The 21,944-nt window shown below is 40.9% G+C and overlaps 1 protein-coding gene and 1 pseudogene across 1 annotated transcript in view; one reads left to right on the top strand and one right to left on the bottom strand.

Annotated features, from left to right (window-relative positions):
* DST (dystonin) overlaps positions 1-21,944 on the top strand; it is a 576,919-nt gene that overhangs the window by 33,374 nt on the left and 521,601 nt on the right. The window lies entirely within an intron of this gene.
* On the bottom strand, positions 16,826-21,192 carry LOC106734933 (aldose 1-epimerase-like; annotated as a pseudogene).

The following is a 21,944-nucleotide window of genomic DNA, read 5'->3' on the forward strand; positions in this document are numbered from 1 at the left end:
TGCTATAAGGCGCGTGCGCTCGCCAGACAGACAGAGAGACAGAGAGATAGAAAGCGAGAAATCACCCCCAGGGGGGATGGCCACGCTGCAATCCCTTCATTCTCCTCTCGGGATCTTGGGCACGCACACACACGCACCCGGCGTAAGTTTTAAGCCACCAGGTCCCGGACGCGAACCACGGTCAACTATATGGGAGTCCAGCAACATAGCCATTACGCTAACTGCGGGTCCCTTCCACCTTTTTTTCATGACGCACTCCTTTCATACTTAAAAATGAAAATTAAACGTGACCATTCCATCCTTTTATCTTATAATCTTCCCTTGATCCTCCCAAACATCTCCTCTGCTATCGGATAAAGTTGCCAGATGTGGGGATTTACGCATATATCTTCCCAGTGCAGGAACTTTTGTCATTTTCGTCTTGTTCCATAGCCTTCTGTAGCGTCTGGCATGGAATAGGTCCTTTCTCACTATTTGTTGAATATTTGTTAAATGAATGAATGGAATTAAGTGGGTCCAATAATTGGAGTCACTAGGCATATTTGAGAAAACACAAGGTAGTTGGAATTTGGTTCTGCTATTTTCCCTCTCTCTTTTCCACTCTTCTTCCTCCCACTAGATACCTGTTATTCTCATGCCCTTTCTTTGGCTTTCCAGAACATCATCACCAATTTTTTTTTTTTTAAAAGATTTTTGCCATAGGGTACATGTGATCACAGAGAGAGAGGGAGGGGGAGAGAGAGAGAAAGAGATAGAGAGAGAGAAACAGACACAAAGAAAGTGAGAAATCATCCCCAGAGGGATATGGCCCATTCTGCAATCCCTTTTCCTCCATTTTTCTCCTGGGATCTTGGGCACGCGTACACACACACCCATACCTGGTGTGATTTTGAAGCTGCCAGGTCTGGGACCCAAACTTTTGTTGGCCATGTGGGAGTCCTGTGCCTTAATCACCATGCCCCCTGCTGGCCCCAACCCAGAGCATCTTACTCAAGGCCTTACTTAGGCTTGACCTACCCTTGAGTGCCCCCTGAGCTGAAATGCTCTTTGTCTTTCTTTTCTAAATGTCTACCTGTAGCTGCAACCAGAATACCATGTCATGCTAAAGAATCTGGCTGCAGCCAGATGTAATTAGAAGATTATCACTTTAGCATAATTTATGCTAGATTATAAATGACTGACAGGGTCCTAGTGGGATGTTTGCATTTTGAATTCCACAATACAAGGGGTTGTGCTGTGTTCAGTGTCTGACTGTGTATATAATCTTTCTTCTCACATAGTATATAATGCCATCCTAAACAGGTTTTCTTGCCAGGATTTTGGATTATGTCATTCAGTAGTGACAAAGGATTATTTTGAGAGATGTCTGCCTGTAACCAGTTTCAGCAACATTACTATCTTTGTTCAGCAGCGCTTGAGCAATTATTTGAATATTTTGTTGCTTTTTTGGTATCTTTTGTATATAAATGAGTGCACATTGGAAAAAATAATTGCTAATGCTGGTGATAACCAAGTTAGGTCTCATACAGCAATCCACTTGAGACAAAGATATAAAAAAATCTATCAGGTGTGCTCAAAGGGGCAATTCTTAGCCTCCAATGCAGGCTCACTGAATTTAAGCCCTTTTAAAGTCTATCTTATCAGATAGGGGAAAACAAAACAAAACAAAAAGCAAGGGATAGGCATGGAATTCTAGAACTCTGTCATTGAAGATGACAAAAGGGGAGCTAAAGCTAAGGATTTTTAATCTCATATTTTAGTTTCTAGCCCCAAATCTAAGTCTCTCATGAGATTTCTTTACATTTTATTTCTTTTCTGCTTTCAAGAAAACATGTTTTTAACTTTTTTGTTTTGTTTTGTTTTCAAGAAAACAAAAGAGGGCTGCCTATAAAAGGTGAGGAAAATATGCCTTCGTTTCCTTCAAGCTCTCCCGTCTTTGAAGCTGTTCTTTTTCTTCTTCATAATTATTAGAGGGTGTGTGCACTCACCAGAGAGAGAGGAAGAGTGAGAAAGGACTTCTCTAAAGAGGCATGGTCCACGATGATCATTTTCCTCCTTTTCTTCATCTTGTTGGGATTTTGGACCTTTTGCATACATGCCCTGCATGTTTTTTAAGCCACCAAGGTCGGGATTCAGACCACAGTTGGCTATGTGGTGTATGGCTCCCAAAACCACTGGGCTGTAGGGCTGGCCTGATGTTAACTCTTGTTCTAGATCCTTTCAGCAGCTGGATTCTAGCTAAGACTTTTGCAGTAACTACTTTTATAGATCCCAAGGTTAAGACCCCATAAAAAACAAGATACAGCGTATGCCCCTTGGCTGGGCACTAAGACCTAGAAGAGGAGGCCAGAACACCTATAAACCATTATCACCTTCTTTATCTGGCCTTTACCCATCTGGAACTACCAGAGGCTAGAGGGCAGCTTACTCTAAACCGTTAGGTTTGGAGGGCTTAGTTTTACTAACCCAACTGCCTGGAGCGGCCCTTCTGTCAGAAACTTAAATGGAGCATAATTAGGTTGAATTCGAATTGTTTTTACCTTTGAGGAACCAGATTTTTGTTTCCTTTATCATACAGTGATGTGTGATCAGATTGAAAAATTTATCATTCATTATTGATGCTTTTCTTCTCTTTGATTATGCCTTCATTTTCCTAAGAATTTTCAAAACCTTTTGTGTAGGAATAATGAGTAAATTAGATATGTGTATGGTTTGTTTTCTTTTTCCATTTTTTTTTCTGTTTTAGAATTCTTTTTAAACATTTATTTTTTATTTATTTTATTTTTTATGTTCAATCACCGTGTATAATTGCAGCATACGAAACCTGGTTCTATTAGTTCATAAATGATTTTAATAATGGAGTTGGGGAAGCAGAGAAACAGCAACCTTTTTAGTTTCTTGGTATCTCTCCCCTGTAGAGGAAGATTTAGTTTAGTAGCATTTGCTGTTCCTGCTTACTTAAATTTTGGAAAGGTAAATTATTCACATGATTCAAATAAAACACATAAAAATATGTTGGTGAGATTTTTTTTTTTTTTTTAATAATGACAGGGAGATGTTTGACAGGTCGCACCACTTTATGATCCTCCTGTCTGGCCTCCCAGCTATCTATGAACACGGGCGCACGCCACCTCCACTTGCCTGTTTAAATTGGTCTGGGAATCGAACTGGGGTTTCTCTCCCATACTGCCTCAGCCATTGCATGGTGGCACCCTCCTGCTTGTGCTACTGTGGGTTGACCCTGTGAGAATTCTCCATCCCATTCTTGTTTCTTATTTAGGGAACAAGAAATCTCCTAGTAATCACTCTGCTTAGTTTCTGTGAATCCTTATTATTTATTAAGATTTTTCTATATACAGGAAATAAAAATATATTTTATTTTCCCCTGTTTTACATAGAATGTAACATGCTGTTCACTGTTTCATTTCTTGTGTTATTCAATTTCTAGATCCTGGAGAGATTTCTATATAGAATGTAGTATTCTTTTTGTAGCTATATAGTATTCCACTGGATGCCTGAACATGTTTTAGTTAACCATTTTCTATTTAGGATTTTTCTATTTTATTATTACAAACAATACTGAAATATAAAATCTTAGTCATTTCATCTATATGCAAGTGTTATATATGGGATGAACTCCCAGAAAGAGAATTATGCCTCTGAGAGTTTATTTTTTAATTTTTATTTTAGTTTTTTTCCCCTCATTGGGCATGTGCACTCACCAGAGAGAGACAGAGAGAGGGAACATGAGGGGGAACCAGATTTTTGGTTCCCTCAGGGGGATGGCCACACCGTTCTCTTCATTTTCCTCCTGGGATTTTTGGGCACTGACAAAGATGTGCCCAGCATAATTTTAAAGCCGCCAGGTCCACAACTTAAACCATGTTTGACCATGTGGGAATCTAGCACCTCAACCACCACACCACCTGCTGGCCCCTAATGCATTTGAGATTTAAAAATAAAATTTCTTATTATGAATAATGCTGAGATGTAAAGCGGAAGTCATTTCACGTGAGTGCAAATGTTCTCTGTGGGATGAACTGCCAGAAGAATTAGGACATCAAAAGGGCATATATTTCACTTTGGGTAAATAATACATGGTCCTCCATAGTGACTTATTGAGGTTTCGTAATATGTTCTAGTCCTCCCATTTCATAATACTCTTGCTGGGCTATTCTTTTTGTTCATATCAGTATTATAATTACGCTGTTTAGTTTTTAAAAGATTTTTGCTAAAGGGTGCATATACTTGCAGAAGAGAATCAGATAGAGACAAGAAAAATGAGAAATCATCCCCCAGGAAGGATTGCCATGCTGCAGTCTCTTCTCTTTCATTCTCTTCCTGGGATTTTGGGCATGCACAGACATGTACTTGGCATGATTTTCAAGCCACTAGAGTCGGGACTCAAATCAGTTGGCCATGTGGGAGTCTAGCACCTTAACTGCCTTACCACCTGCTCCCTCCCCACAAAAACAACAACAAAAAACAAACAGTATTTTTATTGGATATCTTAAATGTTCATTTTATTGAAGGAAATTTAAACATTTATGATTTTGAGTTTTCTCATTAAATAATATGTTTTTCTGTTCAACTCTTTTTTTTTTTGTGGAAAGGACTTTTTCTTATAGTCCTTCCATATTTCTGATTAAGATTATTTCTAGTATTTTATCTTTGGGGTTGCAATTAAAAATGGATCTTTTTGCAGTAGGGCATATGTGCTTGCCAGAGAGAGACAGAGAGAAGGAAAATGAGAACTCAATCCCTGAGGGAATGGCTATGCTGCAATTCCTTTTCTTCTAGTCTCCTCTCGGGATTTTGGACATGCATGCATATGCACTTGGTGTGATTTTCAAGCTGCCAGGTCAGAATTCAAACCATGGTTAAAGCTATTGATTTCATTATCTTAATTGTGCTGTCTGCCAACTTAATTATCTTACTGTTGGTAGTAGTTTTTAGTGAAATCTTTTGTTTTTTTCCAGGTATACAAACATATAATCTGAAAATAGTGATTATTGTATATCTTCCTTTCCAACATTCACATTTCTTATTTACTTCTCTCTCTCTCTCTCTTTTACTTTTATCTACAATTATTTTATACTGGCTTATGGCTCCCATGCCATAAGTTTTTGTTTCTTCAGTTTCTTCTGGGATATCTTTTTCTTCTGTGCACCTTGCTCTTCTGGTTTAAGAACGATTTGCTCCTTTTCAGTGAGGATCATCTTGATGTGGCAGGGGAACTCACGGATGGGTTAATCCTCCCATGAGGTCTGTACGTGTGATGGCATATCTTGGGTGCCTTGTTCTCCTAGATATGCTCAATGACCAGAGAATCTACATCTAACTCCTCAAGTTCAGCATTACTCTCTGCATTTTTTAATCATGTGCAGCAAAAATTCAGCACCGTTTTTGGGCCACTGACCTTGTGTCTAGCCCGATGGTTTGGCCTGGTCACATCTACCAACTCCACCATTCTCACGACGGAATGGCACACTGTGGTTCTGTAAAGTGACATCCTTCAGATACTTGGCGGCTTTTCAGATATGCTTACCCCTTGCTGGCATGGGCAGTTTCAAGAGCGTTCTTAAAGTGAACACAAAGATTTGGACCTCTTGATTGGCATGACTTTGTGGGGCTCTCTGGGTGAAAGTGAATAGCGAACCTTTTTTAAAAATTTTTTTTAATAGCGAACCTATTTCAGAGATCACCACAGGCTGCTTATGAGAAGAGCTCTTATCTACTTCTCTTATAAAATATTGGCTAGGTTATCCAACAAAATGTTCAAGAGTAGAAATAAGAGTAGGTAGGCCAGCCTTTGGCGTGGTGGTTAAGACCACTGGATCCCACATGATCTATTACGCAGTTTGAGCCTTGGACCTGGCAACTTGGAAACACATGCAGAATGTATGCCCAAAATCCCAAAAAGGGAGGTGAAGGAGAGAGGATTACAGTGTGGCCATCCCCCATGGTGGATGCTTTCTTATTTTCTCTTTCTGCCTGTCTCTTTCTCTCTCAGTCTCTCTGTACTCTCTGGGTGAGCTCACATGCCTTCTACAAAATTAAAACACATATATAATAAGAGTGGATACCCTTTTCTTTCTTTCTTTTTAGAATTAGTTGATTTAACTTTATTTGTTTGTTTGTTTGTTCATTTTAATTTGACCAGAGAGGGAGGGAGAGAGAAAGTGAGAAAGCAAGCCACCAGGTCCGGGACTCAAACTTCTCGAACTTCAGTTGGCCTTGTGGGAGTCCAGTGCCTTTAACCACCACGCCATCTGCTGGCCCCCTTTTATTGTTTTTGATTTCCCTGAAAATGTTTCTGGTGTCTCTTATTTAGCAGAAGTTGGCTTAGGGGTTGAGATGAGTACATTCTTACTAGGTTTCAGAAGTATCCATCTGTGCTGGTCATTTACTCTTTGTCTCTCGCATCACCTCACCCTTTTATATAGTGCTCTCTGGTGTTGGGGCTGCGGCTCTGCAGACTTCATTTCCCAGACTCCTGCTTCCTCCTGGGATCTGTCGGCAGAGGACACTAGAGCAAACTTAGAAAGTGGAAGGAGAAGGAAGTACTTTCTGTCTCCTGCTGGTCCTGTCAGAGGCACCCCAGCAGAGGTATCTTACCTCAGTCTTTTTTTTTTTTTTTTTTTTTTTTAATCCCTAAATTGCTAGAACCAACCTCATCATCATTCCCTCTGGTAGGTGTCAATAAGATCCAGACAGTGCCCTCACCTCCACCACCCAGCCGAGAGGTACTTCCTTCCTCTGAGTCCCTGAGTTGCTAAGCACAGTTAGCAATTTTTTGCCTCACGGGTATGAAGTCCACCTTAGTGGAGTCCCTCCTTCCAGCTCTCCTGTTCTCTTAACCTAATCTCTTTCCTTTTGTCCTTCCAACCCTAGAGGTGGTTGCTGCTTCCTTGCATGGTTATTTCTAGTTACCTCACTATCCCATTTTTGCTGTTCCAGTCTTCCAAAAACCCATTTAAATAATTCCCTTTATCTAACCTCTCTGTTGAAGCACCTAATATGCTTTCCACTTTCCTGAAAGTGTCTAGTCCTGCATGAGTCATCTATTCATATTGCATTTTTTTTAATTGATTGACTGCAGAATTTTATTTCAGTGTTTTTCTGTGTCAAAGCAGATTTCTCTCTCTCCACCTATGAAATATAATAGATTTTCTAATATTGGACTTTTCTGGAATTTCTGTAATGAATCTTCGTTACCTGTATTATATTCTTTTAGTGGCTGCTGATTCTACTTGCTGATATTTTAATTAGAGCTTTTTCCCCCCACTAATATTTATACCTGAGATTGGTCTGAAGTTTTTATTTTGGCACAGTTTATATCAAGTTTTAATTTTAAAGTTGTATTTGCTTTATATGTAAAAATTGTGAGTTTTCCAAGTTCTGGAATAGTTTAAATAGCATTTAACTTTAATAGTTTAAGGCTTTCTGTGTTTTGTTTTTTAAAATTAGGTAGTTTTTTTTTTCTTTTTCTTTTTTTTTTATGAGACTCTAGTGCTAGCTTGGTCTCATGCAATGGAAAATCGGTTTCATTAAATGAAATCTTTTCTTACCTCTCCTTGTCCTTGATTCTGTTGAATCCTCACTGGTTCTCCTCATACAGTGGCTCCCTTTTTTCTGTGAACTGATCATCACCTCGTTTTTTCCACAATATCTCCTGAGCTACCATTACTGGATTATTTACTTATAAGTTTGCCTCCCCCACTGGACTTGTTACACTTATGGGTGTGTTTCTCTTCTGTTTTCTTTTGTTTCTAGTGCTTAGCACAGTGCTACACATAATAGGCCTCAAAAAGATATCATCCGGGGACCAGCACATGGCATGGTGGTTGAGGCACTGGACTCCCATATGGCCAACTGCAGTTCAAGTCCTGGACCCGGTGGCTTGAAAAAAATCATGCTGGGCATGTGTGCGTGTGTGTCTAAAATCCTAAGAGGAGAATAGAGGAGAAGGGATTGTGACTGGCTATTCCCCTAGGGTGTGTGTGTGTGTGTGTGTGTGTGTGTGTGTGTGATTTCTCACTTTTCCTCTGTTTCTCTCTCTCTCTTTCTGGTGCGCACATGTGCCCTATAGTAAAAAATCTTATAAAGGAATGCTACCAGCTGAATTATGGAATGAGGTTTATTAAAAGAAATAAAAGAAGCACAAAAGAAAGTTAATGGCAAAAGGATAAATGGACTCTGAAGCAATTTTAGTGTCTTGGCCCACATACTAAGATGAGTTTTTAATAACTAGTTGCACTATATTGAAAGTAAACATAAAGTTTTCATTCAGAGTGAATTTAATTTATATTTGATTAACAATCACATTGCAGATGCTTTTCTGGCAGCACACTCACTTCCTAAATCTGCTTACTCGGAAGATGCATATCAGAATAATTCAGAAGTACAGTTTTCAAGGCTACGAAAGTCTAAAATCCTCTGTTAGCTTTATAATAATTCAGCTTTTATATCAGAAAATTTGTGTTTATCCTTCCTGCATCAGGAAATTATGTCCTGTTTCAGGAAATGATGATAGAAGAGATAAGGGAATCAAAAGGATTAATAAGGGATGCTAAATATAGATCTGTTGGGAGGTAAGATGACCTGAAAGCCAAAGATTAAATCATGAGGTTTGAGGGAAATAAAAGCTATTTTTATGATGCTTCCACCTGGATAGTATAAATATAAATAGAGCTGGGATTATGTTTAGCTTCAGTGTTTTCCCATCTTGAGCTGCTGGAAAAATTTTAAATGGCAGTCTGTGTTTGGATGACAAAGGAAGTAATTTACAATCCTTTGAAATCATTTTAGCCACCGAAATTATTTAGGATCATATAGACACTGCTGTCTTTTTCTTAACTTCTCTATTAATGTTACCTGCCCAAAGTACATCTTTGCACACACTCTGTATTCTGTCATTCCAGGTAATTGGTATTTTATGTTCTAATTTTCTTTTTGTTGATGTATTAAATGATGTCTATTCATGCTGAATCATTTAGACACAATTTTGGAAATTTGCTAATATATCTGTGATTATTAGTGAATTGCATTAATAGTTAAAGCTAATCTTCTTCTTATTATTTTTTCTTTGCTAGAGGACACATGTGCTTGCTGGAGCAGGGGAGAGAGAGAGAGCCAGAGGGAGAAAGAAAGCGCTACTCATGGAGGATGTTCATGCTGCAATCCCTTCTCCATCACTCCATCCTGTTGGGATTTTGGGCATGCACACAACCTACCTGGTGTATTTCACAAGCCACCAGTCCAAGACTCAAACTGCACGTCATTCATGTCGGATCCAGCTGCCTTAACCACCAGGCCATGGAACTAGTCTAAAATGAATTCTTTCAAAGGGTTTAGCTTGGGTCAGTTGGTGGTGTAGTGATTAAGGTAGGAGGATCTCACATGGCTTACTATGCAGTTCTGAGTCCTGGATCCAGTGGCTTGAGAAACATGCCTGGCATGTTTGTATGCTTTCCCAAAATCCCAACAGGAGGGAGAAATGGAGGAGAAGGAATTGTTGCATGAACATCTCCCATGGATGATACTTTCTCACTTTCTCTTTTCCTCTCTCTGTCTCTCTCCAGTGGGAGCATGTGCTCTCTGGGAAATTAAAGAAAAAAAGGAAAGAATTTAGCATTATTTTAAAATGGGGACACATTATTTGATAGTGACAGCATAAATTTGCTGATTCTACAACCTTACCCCAGATGTATTTACTCCTTTGGGTAAGATGATTTGGTTTTATCAACTGACATATAAGGAGGCTAATTCTGACCTGAAAACCCATATTAGTACCTGATATCTGTCCCCAGATCTCATTCTGTTTGTCTCTGTGGAGCGGGGAGTGAGTGCAGGACAGAAGCTGTGGGGAGTAGGTTTTAGGGTTTCTCCAACCGGAGTGTTCTTCCCGGGGAGATAGACGCTTCTCTTCTCCAAAGGGCGCACAATCTAGAGTCCACCACCATTTCCTTTACTTGGTGTACGTGCACATTTGATCCCTGTAGGAGTTCTAGCAGTACAGGGTTTGGCTGAATGCTCCTCACTATGGGAGTGGAAAGCGGGGAGAGGAGGAAGGGGAGAGTTGATAGATAGTCAAGGGCCAGGCCATGCCTCAAGGTCCAGACTTCTAGATCTCTGTTTTTTCCTGATATCTCTACTTATTAAACAGAGGAGGGACTCTCTTCTTACTTTGTCCCAGACCCTGCTCTCCCCGAGTGTCAGACTTCTTGTGAAGGACCATGGCCTTTTCCTTTTCCCTCTTTCTGACATCTCTGCCAGGAGTAGGGTGAACTCTGACTGGTGCCAATCGCTGCAGGATCTAGATGGGAAAATAATACTCTTCTACTAATATTATTTTGAATATTTTTTTTGTGACCTGTTGGCCTAGCATAGTTTACTAAGAAAGCTTTATAAATTAACTAACTATGAAGGTTCCAGATTGATTACTCTTAATCCCTGTGAAAAAAAGAAAACACTAATGTAATGTTGGCTAATTCAATCAAAGTTTGTCATGAAGTGGAATGTCCTGATCTTTGTGCTCCTATTTTATTGAATTAAAGAAATACTTTTTTTTATACAAGTATTTGTAATATGGATATTTCTTTAAATTTAAATGACCACATTGGCTCCCCCTTTGTTTTCTACAATGTTATTGGAAATGCAGTTTTCACTCCTTTCTTGCAGATGTTTTAATCATGAACCAAGAGGCTGAACTATGTGCATTTCCATTGTGCTACAGAGTGGCCCCTCATTTAAGCCTATTTTCATTTTTTTCCCTTTGGTTTGAATCCTGGACCTGGTGGCTTTAAATTCATGCCAGGTGTGTGTGTGTGCCTGCCCAAGATCCTGAGAAGAGGATGGAGGAGAAGGGACTGTGGCGTGGCCACCCCCAGGGGGATGATTTCTCACTTTCTGTCTCTGTCCCCCTTTGTCTCTCCAGCGAGCACATGCGCCGTATAGCGCCCTAAACCTCTCCAAACCAAAAAATTCAGTTCCTGAGGCATACTAGCCATATTCCAAGTGCTTAACACCACATATGGCTAGTGGTGACTCTATTAGAAGATGCAGATAAAACACTTCCATCCTCACAGAGAGGTTTACTGAACAGCACTCAGACCTCACATAGCTAAACCCTTAGACTTTCCCCAAATACATAAATTTCTCGGTCTGTGAATAAAACGAACTCAGTTTCACCTGTCCTCTCAACCAACAATCAACACAGATCACTTCTGTGATCCCAAAGGACCTGGGGATTTTTCCCCACGAGTAAGCAAGCAAGCAATTTTGCAGCATCCTGTAATCCAATGGAGATAGAATCAGATCCCATGAGACTGCCCTCTCTTCAGACACCAGTCACAAATCCAGGCCTCCAGAACTTCTGACTGAGCAGCTACAACTTGGGTTTCCCACAACACCATCTTCAAGCTTGACTAATTTCCTAGAATAAGTCATAGAACTTGGGAAAACACATCTATCAGTTTACTATAAAGGATATTTTAACAGATAAAAATAAATGGTCTAGGGGCTGGTAGGTGGTGTGGTGGCTAAGAGCACTGGACTCTCACATAGTTGACTCTGGTTCAAGTCTTGGACGGGCGGCTTGCTTTCTCACTTTCCCTTTCTCACTCTTTCTGTTTTTCTCGTTCTGTCCTTCTCCAGTCAGATTTAAATAACTAAAGTTAAATAAAATAGTTATTTTAAAAAATAAACAGTCAAATGAAGAGCTATATAGGGTGAGATCTAGAAAGGTCCTGAGCCCAGAAGCTTCTATCCCTATGGAGCTGGAGTGTGCACCTTCCCAGCACATGGATGAAGTCTTGTTCACCTTACTGCAAGCCTCCATGTGTTTAGCTATCCAGAGTTTCTCTGAACCCTGTTCTTTTGGGCTTTTTAATGGAGACTTAGCATGGCATGACTGAAGTATAAACAACCATGTAGAAACGTGGTTGGGGAAAAAAAGCATATGATCTAAGCTAATAGACTGACTAAGGAAACCCAGAAAGGCTCATCTTTTCAGATTCTTCTTGGTTTCTCTGTGTAACAGTCCTTCCTCCTGCGTATGGATCAGGTGCCTTCTGAACTGAAGGCTTTAATATCTTTATGAACAATTTTATGAACTGCTTTGAGGAACTTCAGTAACTAAGGACTAAGGTCAAATAGTTGTAAGTTTGAAATCATGGATGAAAACATACATGTGTATACCATCTCATAATTTTTTTAGAATTGTTTTATTTAACTTTATTTATTCATTTGTTTATTTCAATTTGACCAAAGAGAGACAGAGTATGAGATAGAGAGAGAAAGTGAGAATGCAAGTTGCTAGGTCCAGGGCTTGAACCACGGTCAGCCATGTGGGAATCTAGCACCTTTAACCACCACACCACCTGCCGGCCCCCAAAATCTCATATTATTAAACTAAAAATTAGTAATGGTTGATTATAATTGTAAGGCTAACCACTATAGAAAGCAATTCCCAAATCGCAGTAACTTAAACATAATATAAAATTTATACTGTGCTCATGGCCCAGTCACACACAGGTCACAAATGGGAGAGGTGCTCTGCTCCATACAGTGTTTAGGGAACCAAGCACCTTCCATCTGTGGCTCTGTACATTTAAATGCCTTCCACACTCTGCTGCTTTATAAAAACAAGCCAGGACTGTGTGTGGATGTCTTTTTTTTATTTTTTATTTTTTTTTTTAAGAGAGAGATTTTTGCTATAGGCCCTGTGCACTCACCAAAGCGACAGAGAAACAGAAAGTGAGAAATCACCCCCCAGAAGGGATGGCTACACCACAATCCCTTCTCCTCCATTCTCCTCTCGGGATCTTGGGCACGCATGCACACACGCCCGGCGTGAGTTTTAAGCCACTGGGTCCGGGACGCGAACCGTGGTCTACTACGTGGGAGTCCAGCGACATAGCCATTACACTAACTGCTGGTCCCTGTAAATGCTACTTTTATGTGTTCTTTTTTTATTTTTTTATTTTTTAATTTTTTTTTTAAGAGAGAGATTTTTGCTATAGGCCATGTGCACTCACCAAAGAGACAGAGAAACAGAAAGTGAGAAATCACCCCCCAGAAGGGATGGCTACACCACAATCCCTTCTCCTCCATTCTCCTCTCAGGATTGTGGGCATGCATGCACATGTGCCTGGTGTGAATTTTAAGCCAAGACTCGAACTATGGTCAACTATGTGGGAGTCCAGCAATGTAACCATTACGCCATCTGCTGATCACAGTAAATACTATTTTAGTGCCAATTTTACAGCTAAGAAAATGAATGCTTAAAAGTTTGCTTTAGGTAACTGCTAAGCAGATGGCATGGTGGTTTGAGTGCTAAACTCCCATATGGCAAGCTGCAGTTTGAGCCCCAGACCTGGTGACTTGAAAATCACACCAGACACGTGTGCATGCATGCCCAAAATCGAGGAAGAGAATGGAGGAGAAGGGATTGCAGCATGGCCATCCACACTAAGGGATGAGTTCTCACTTTCCATCTCACTGTCTCTGTATCTCTCTCTCTCTCCAGTGAGCACACACACCCTATGGCAGAAAACCTTTGATAATAATAATAATTAAGTAATTAATAAAATAAATATGGCAAAAAAAAGTTAATGTAAGGCTTATGGGACAGCCCAGTAGTATAGTGGTTAAGTGCTGTGTTAGGGAACCAGATCCCACATGGCCAGGAATGGCTTGAATTGCAGTGCAAGCAGCTTGAAAAACATGCCAGGCACATGTACGTGCATGCCCAGGATGCTCAAGGAAAGGAGAAGTGAAGGAAAAGACATTGTGGTATGACCATGCCCCATTGACGGGATTCTCTCTCTCTGCTGAGCACACATGTCCTCTGGCAATTAAAAGTAAAACAAAACAAAAAAAGTTGGCCTAAGGTTTAGTAAGTATCTCTTCTAGGACTGAAACTCAGCAGCCTGACCTCTGCTCCTCATCAGGTATCAGCAAACTAAAGCTCTCAGGGCAAATCTAATCCACCATCTGTTTTTTGCAGAGTTTCATTGGAACATAGCCATGTCCATTCGTTTACAGATTGCCTATGGCTACTTCTGTGCTACAGAAATAGGGTTGAGTAGTTGCAAGAGAGGTCACATGGCCTGCAAAGTCAAAAATACTAATACTATTTGTCTTTTACAGAAAAATGTTGCCAGTCTCTGTTCTGCAGTACTCTGTAGGGCCTTGAGCACTCAGCTGCTATCAGTGCAAAGTAATTCTGACTTTGTGTTTTGGTTTGCTAATCTGTACTCTCTGTCAACAACCTAGTCTGTGAAATATAAGGTCAGTCTAATTTCCCCCTGGCAGCCATGTCTATTCCATCTGTTTGTAGTTTCCTAGGCAGATTAAATAGCATCTGTTATGTTGTTTCATCAAATACACATACATGATACTACATGATACTACCTACCAAAGGATGCACATGCGTTTTTTTTTTTTTTAATAATAAGTATGCCTAGTCCCTGATGATTTTTTATATTTGGACTGTAATTACTAAGTAAAAGTTTATGCAAATTTATCAACCCTAGTGCTTTGGGTACAATATGTTTTAATCCTTTACCCAGAATTTCCCTCTCCAGCTTTGTTTTTTAGAGCTAAAGTCGTCAGCCACTGAGTGACTGAATTTTTATGGACAGTGACTATAGTAAAGCAGGATTTTTTTTTTGCTGTTATTGAAATTGGCCTAAATTCTTATTTTTTCATAGACTGAATTTATCAAGTCCATGATTTTTACCAGAATAAACCATAGAAAGAAATGTGACAACTTTTCTTAAGATGTAGATTTTGTTTTATTCAATCTACTGTAGTATACAAGTATAGCATTATGTTGCTTTAGAATTCATGAACCCAAGCCCGTCACTGATGATGTGATTGTCCAGGAAAGAAAAAGCCCAGTCTCGTCTCCATAGCACAACATCTCCCAGTGCAATGTGCAATCCTTGCTGTGCAGGGGAAGGTGAGGCGCTCTCCTCACACTGACACTGCTTCTGTTTTCAGTGCCTTCCTGCCTTCTCAGGCCTTGGTTGTGCTGGGATGAGCTTTCAATAATAAGTATGCCTAGTCCCTGATGATTTTTTATATTTGGACTGTAATTACTAAGTAAAAGTTTATGCAAATTTATCAACCCTAGTGCTTTGGGTACAATATGTTTTAATCCTTTACCCAGAATTTCCCTCTCCAGCTTTGTTTTTTAGAGCTAAAGTCGTCAGCCACTGAGTGACTGAATTTTTATGGACAGTGACTATAGTAAAGCAGGATTTTTTTTTTGCTGTTATTGAAATTGGCCTAAATTCTTATTTTTTCATAGACTGAATTTATCAAGTCCATGATTTTTACCAGAATAAACCATAGAAAGAAATGTGACAACTTTTCTTAAGATGTAGATTTTGTTTTATTCAATCTACTGTAGTATACAAGTATAGCATTATGTTGCTTTAGAATTCATGAACCCAAGCCCGTCACTGATGATGTGATTGTCCAGGAAAGAAAAAGCCCAGTCTCGTCTCCATAGCACAACATCTCCCAGTGCAATGTGCAATCCTTGCTGTGCAGGGGAAGGTGAGGCGCTCTCCTCACACTGACACTGCTTCTGTTTTCAGTGCCTTCCTGCCTTCTCAGGCCTTGGTTGTGCTGGGATGAGCTTTCTCAGTTAACCCCAAAGGTAGAGAACCTAAAGAACAGATCCTAGCCTAGCCACACAGGCACACAGGTTCACACTACCACCTGGGAGGCTGGAAGCCACATGAGAGGCTGGTTTGGTTCCTAGGCCAACCTGAACACACCTGGCACACCTTATTGGTATGTACCTATAATCCTGGCTAATTGAGAGGCTGGAGAAGGAGGATCCCGACATTGGTAGACTCTCACAAGTACCTATCTCTGTCTGTCTTTTTCCTTTTCTTTCTCTTCTCCCTCTCTCTCCCTCACATAAAGGAAAACAAAACAAAACAAAACAAAAAACCAAAAAACTACTACTACTACTAATAATAAATAGGACATATTCTTTCTAGATAGTTTAATTTGTGTTATAAATCACACCACCTCTAAGACTCAGAGATGGTTCAACTTAACCTAATGGTTCTTATAAAAATGATCTGAGAAGAAACCCTTGCTATACTAATTAGAGCATGAATTAGGCCCCTCTTTGTTCTTCAGTCACCCTGAAAATCCTCTGGTAGACTATAGTAGAGACAAGGAGACCTGAATTTTCATGACCTGAATTCAAGTTCTGGCTACGATATTTGCTAGCTAGCGGTGACTCACCCACCCTCTCTAAGCTTCAGCCCCCTCACTGTCAATCATCTACTGCCTTGTAAAGGCAGAGAGACCCATCTGTGCATGTGCTGAATCAGCTCTTGTGACTGTAAAAAAATCCAGAGTGTTGCACAAGAGTAAGGTGGTCTGAGGTAAAGAAGGAGGAAATAGAAAAGCAATGAGAGAGAGTCGGCACCAAATAAATAAATAGATAGGAAGTGTAAAAAGTGGAAAGGAACGCAGCAGGGTGGAGGGATGGAGCCAACAATAGCACATGAACCCTGGGCACCACTTTTGGGGTAGAGTTGAGACTTAGATGATGACATTTGTGGTTGGGTTCACTTGTCCTCTGAACTGCACAGAGATAGAGCTGGTCATAAGACATGGCCTAGAGCCAGTCATTGGAAAAGGAAATCAATATTCAAATTGATTACCAGGACAGCTACTGTTTGTATGATTTTAATTCACAGGATTACTTCTAAAGTTTCTAAATTTTCACCTCATCTCTGGGTAAAATTCAGACTGTAGAAGGGACTAACATACCAGCCATGTTGTATCTTCACACTTCCTTAAGCCACAGGAAACTGAACCAGGTGGTATGGCCTTGCTCCTAATCAGGCTTCAACAGTATGGGAACAAAGGATTAACTGACTGCATCAGACTAGTTCTGGGTTTCAAGGCAGAAACCAGAGTGTTTGGGATATACCACCTTACTCCTGCCCTTCACTGTGCCATCAAGGGAGTTGCCTGTGTAAAACAGGATCCTAAACTGTATGGTACAGAGTTTAGCACTGCCCACTTCCAGAACAATACACCCTTGCACAAAAATGCTTTTCATCAGATCGCTTCAGACAGAATTTGTGATCAAAACCTTTGACATAGAACTCCTAGAGGTGTTTTCCAAGTTCCATTGGCTTTCTCAGGTTAAATGCAATTCCTTGCACTGCAGCAACTTCTCCTATAGGAATCAGGATTTCATCTACAGGCAAAAAAGCATCAGCTTTTATGGTCAGCTCATGGTCATATGTATTTTGGGGAATCATGGCCTACCAGGTTGAAATAGGAATGGTTGGTCAGATTGACTGAAGTGTCTTGACTGACTTGTGCTTTAGAGTTGACCATGAGCCCCAAGCTATTCAGGGTATATGTTATTCAGACTTGTAACTCTCTAAGGTAGCCTTCCTCGGTATCTCGACTTCTGTGTGGGAGTCTGATGCCATTTGAAAGCCCTCAAGAAGTTCAGAGGATCTTATCAAACCCTCTGACTCATCCGTGCAAACTACTAGGTTGCTTGTTAAATGCACAGGTGATACCCCTTCCCATCCAGTGTGGTATTTGGCACTTCAGTTGGCCACCCTCCCTATTGCTGCTCCAAAGGAGAGCTGCTTTGGAGGTATCCTTTCAACTAGACAAAGCCCAGCACGCTCTCAATAGCCCTACTAAAATGATTTACAAAAGCACATATCTGCATGTGTCTACAGGCCACATGTTTGAATCACATGTTTTCAAATTGGCTACTCTCCACACTTCCCTGCCTGTTTCTGACCTCCAGAGCAGTGACGACGAAGCACCCAGAGGTGATGTTCATTCTCAGCAGGTCTGACCACAGCTGGAACTTCTGCACTGTCCCTGCCCCCAAGGGCAGCTCTCCAAATGGTGCTGGTCACCAAAACCATTGGGGAAAGTTCAGAACACAGCTACTCTCAGCTCTTTAAACTTCAGCCCTAAATACACTTAGCCTTTAAAAGACTCTCAGAATATGCAATACTGCATTTGGATTAAAATCAAATTAAAAGCAGGACAGAGACTGCACTATATGTAGAACTATGATAACATTTTACTGGATGCTGTGGGCCACCACCCAGATCTGCCCTTTGTGAACCAGACATTCAATTCCCAGCTACTGAGAGTGGTAGCAGTTCATGGCTTTCAGCTAAAGCGCTATCTGAGAATTGCTTTCAACCTAAGGGCTAGTAGCCTGGCCCTGGGCATGCTCCTTCCCCAAGGGCCAGCAGTGGTCAATGGGGAAAAAGGGATGCATGCCTCAATTAGGGGCAACTCTGAAACTTCCCAAGGGATCAGAGGGATGTCTTGCATATGCAGCACAATTCAACTTCTCCCCCACTGTCCTATAAATGCATCACAATTCATTTTCTCCCTCGTTCTCTTAGATGTTGTTCCCCAAGGTACTCCATAATAAATCTGCACATTCTCTCCATGTCAGTCTATAAGCTGACCTGAAACAAACATGAGGTCTGATTTCTTTAAAGCACCATCATTAACACTTAATGGGCATGGTGATGGGGATGCAGTAATAATGCAACTGAACCCATATAAAAACGGTGCTGAGTTCACATCCTGGAACCTCCATGAGCATGTACTGGGTGCACGTATGTACTAATGACCAGGCCAGCTAAACCCAAGTGTAATCTCAACATGAGGACCCTGTTGGGTTTATTTCTCTCAGAAGAAATAAATAAACTTTTTCAAAAAATTAATATGTAAAGATAAATAAAAATGTGTAAGTTGTAAATCACACAAACCACATTTACCAGTCGATGACATGAAAAAATCAGCAATAAAGAGCTTCTAGAGGACAGCAAATCCATCAATACAAAAAATGAGGGTAACAGTCAAACACTGAGCAGTCATACATCAAAATAGATACTAAGCTAGGGGAACCAGCAATTAGCGTAATGGCTATGTCGCTGGACTCCCACGTAGTCAACCGCGGTTCACGTCCTGGACCTGGTGGCTTAAAACTCACGCCGGGCGCGTGTGTGTGCATGCCCAAGATCCTGAGAGGGGAATGGAGGAGAAGGGATTGCAGCGTGACCATCCCCCCTGGGGGGGTGATTTCTCGCTTTCTGTCTCTATGTCTCTCTCTCTGTCTGTCTGGCGAGCGCACGCGCCCTATAGCGAAAACCTCTCCAAAAAAAAAAAAAAAAAAGAAAAAAGAAAAAAAAATAGATACTAAGCTACAGAAGCAGTAGTATATGAAAAAGCAATGTGGGTAGTAGACAAGAGTTCTAGAGGAAAACTGAAGCCTCACTGGAAAATAAGGAGGGCAAGTGAGGAAGGCGGCCCATAAAACAGAGCAATCAGCTCTCACCACAGCCAGAGCTCGGCTCCTTCAGCACCCAGGCCCACAGCCTGGGGCACAAACAGTCATGCGCAATGACAGGCTCTATAAATAGCACTGCAACCAGCAAATCATAACCCAGCCTTCATAATTACAGACTGAGGGAGCTTACAGATGATTCTTTAAACGTGAGAACAATCTGTTTGCATACAGCCCTTTTCTGACATACCCACTCACAGACTCTATCACTAGGAACCACGTCTACAAATAACGAGAGTCATGTTTTAAAAGGTGTATGTCAAAGACAATGTCCTTTTCACGGTAAAAAGCTAGGAAATAGAAAATAAGGAAGCAGGTTTTATAGGGTGTTTACATCTTGTCTGCAGTAAATTCTGAGAAGCTAAATAGCCAGCAGCCACCCAAACAGCAAGATTTCGGAAGTAAATAGTCACACTAAGACAGAAAGCAGCACAGAGAGGTGGGATGAGAAAAAAAGGGACCAGGAAAAGAGCACAAGGAAGAACTCAACTGAGCTAGGTGGGCTGTGGAGCCCACTGAGTGTGTAGGAGAATATGTGAAGGTAGGGGTGAGGGGGTAAAGATGAGAAGGAAAGAAAGATGAATAAACAAAAACAAAAGCAAAGACCAACCCTGTACTAATTTGCAACAAGCACAGCGAAGTCTTAACAGGTGGTCACTGAGTCTTTTTCAAGGGCATTCTTAAGTGCCTTTCAATACCCATTATGAAATCAAGAGTCTATTACAATATGAAAATCAATTTATCAGACAGTGTATCAGAAGCAACCCGAGATTATAAGCCTAGAGGACAATGGGGCTGGATGCTTGTTACAGTGGTAAAATGTGATGCTCTACAAGGCAGTTTCACATGGGAAGGTCCCAGTTCAGATTTGCAAATCTCGCTGAGAACACCAGGCACATGCTTGCTCATTATCCAGGGCTGGCCAAGGGCTGGAAGTGGATCACAGAGTCAAGACTCTGCTGGGGTGATAGAGACCTCAGGATGCCAAGACTCATGAAAGAAATAAACTTAAAAAAAAAAAAAGAACAAGAGGATGAAATACAGACCTAAATATGTATGCAAATTGAACTGCTAACATGTTATACAAGGGAAGGATGGAAGGTTAAACTAACCTCTAACTACAGCTATTATTAACATCCTAATAAGCTATTTTGGGGGAATAAGCTGGATTTTATATCCAACTTAATTCCAATAAGTTGCTGTTTCTTTGAGAACACCCGAGTTGAGGCCAACCCTGTCATGACTCGGGCAGGCTTAGTCAAAGGCGAATGGAGTCTCTCTAGTTCAGGTGACAGACAAATGGTGGGTGAAGCATCAAGCCAGGCCTGCGAAGGGTCAGAAGTATGTACGAACAACAACCCATAAGTACACACAGCCATGAAAGAAGCCAGGCAAGCAGGAGCATTAGGGCAATAGATGATGAGTCCAAGCACAGCACAACCTGGCCATCCCTATGTGATAAGAGACACCAAGACTGTGAAGGTCCTCCTCTTGCATCCCCTTCCCTGGAGCTCCTGAACCATCCCAGGATCTAAAAACTAAAAAGTATCAGCTCATCATTTGGCAGTTGGCCAGGAGTCAGGAGTTAGATGCTTGCCAAGAGTCCCCATCAAGGCTCAGGCACAATGCCCATGCAGGAAGGCTAAAAAAACTGCTGGGCAGAGGCTCTGCGCATACAATGCTCTGATCAGAAGTGCCTCAGCAACGAGAGCCCCCACAGAGGAGTCTCAGTGCAGGAAGGACTCACCGTTCCTGCCAACAATCTGGGGGCTGAACCTTTGCCCCCACGGAGACTGGATATGCATTTGGTCTATATTCAAGTCTTAAATGCTTTTCTGGCAGTACATCCCTTCTCAAAATCTGCTTACTCTGAAGACACACTCATGAGCAAGAGGAGAGAAAAAATGTTTTCAAAACCTAAAACCTTCTGATGATTTATACAACTGAGTAAAGGGGAGAGGGGAGAGAAAGAAAAAGGAACAGGGAATACTAACAGGACCAGGTCTCAAACAAAGATGGTCAAGCAAAGGTTTGTGAGAAATATTTCTTGCTTGTCCATTTGGAGGATGTCTACACATCTCTTACATTCATTTCTGTTCTTTGACATGTACCACACGGATATCAGCAAAAACCATGCATTAGAAGTCACCTTGTAGTGACTTTTTCCTAAAATGATGTTAGTGAATCTAGAACAGCAGCTAAAAGCTTTGAAGGGATTTTGTTACCTTCTCTTGCCGTTCCTGCAGTTATCTGCGCAAGAGCTATTAAATTTTTTAAATGGATCATAAGATTGCTGCTGCTTTTCCCAGGTTGATTTAAGGCAGAGTGATTTTAAGTGGGGTTTGTTTCAATGTGGCTTTTTTTATAGTATTTATCAGACTTATCTAAAACGTATTCATGATATGAGGGTGCCAACATGTTTATTATCTCTGTGTTCTTTATTGCTTCTACTTAATGCTTGGCATAAAACAGATTCTCAGGTTTTGGTTTTGACTTCTTTTTTTTATAAAGGTTTTTGCCATCGGGTGTGTGCTCTCACCCGACAGAGACAATGAGA

This window comes from Tupaia chinensis, unplaced genomic scaffold (genome assembly GCF_000334495.1).
Source record: "Tupaia chinensis unplaced genomic scaffold, TupChi_1.0 Scaffold000256_1, whole genome shotgun sequence".
NCBI lineage: Eukaryota > Metazoa > Chordata > Mammalia > Scandentia > Tupaiidae > Tupaia > Tupaia belangeri.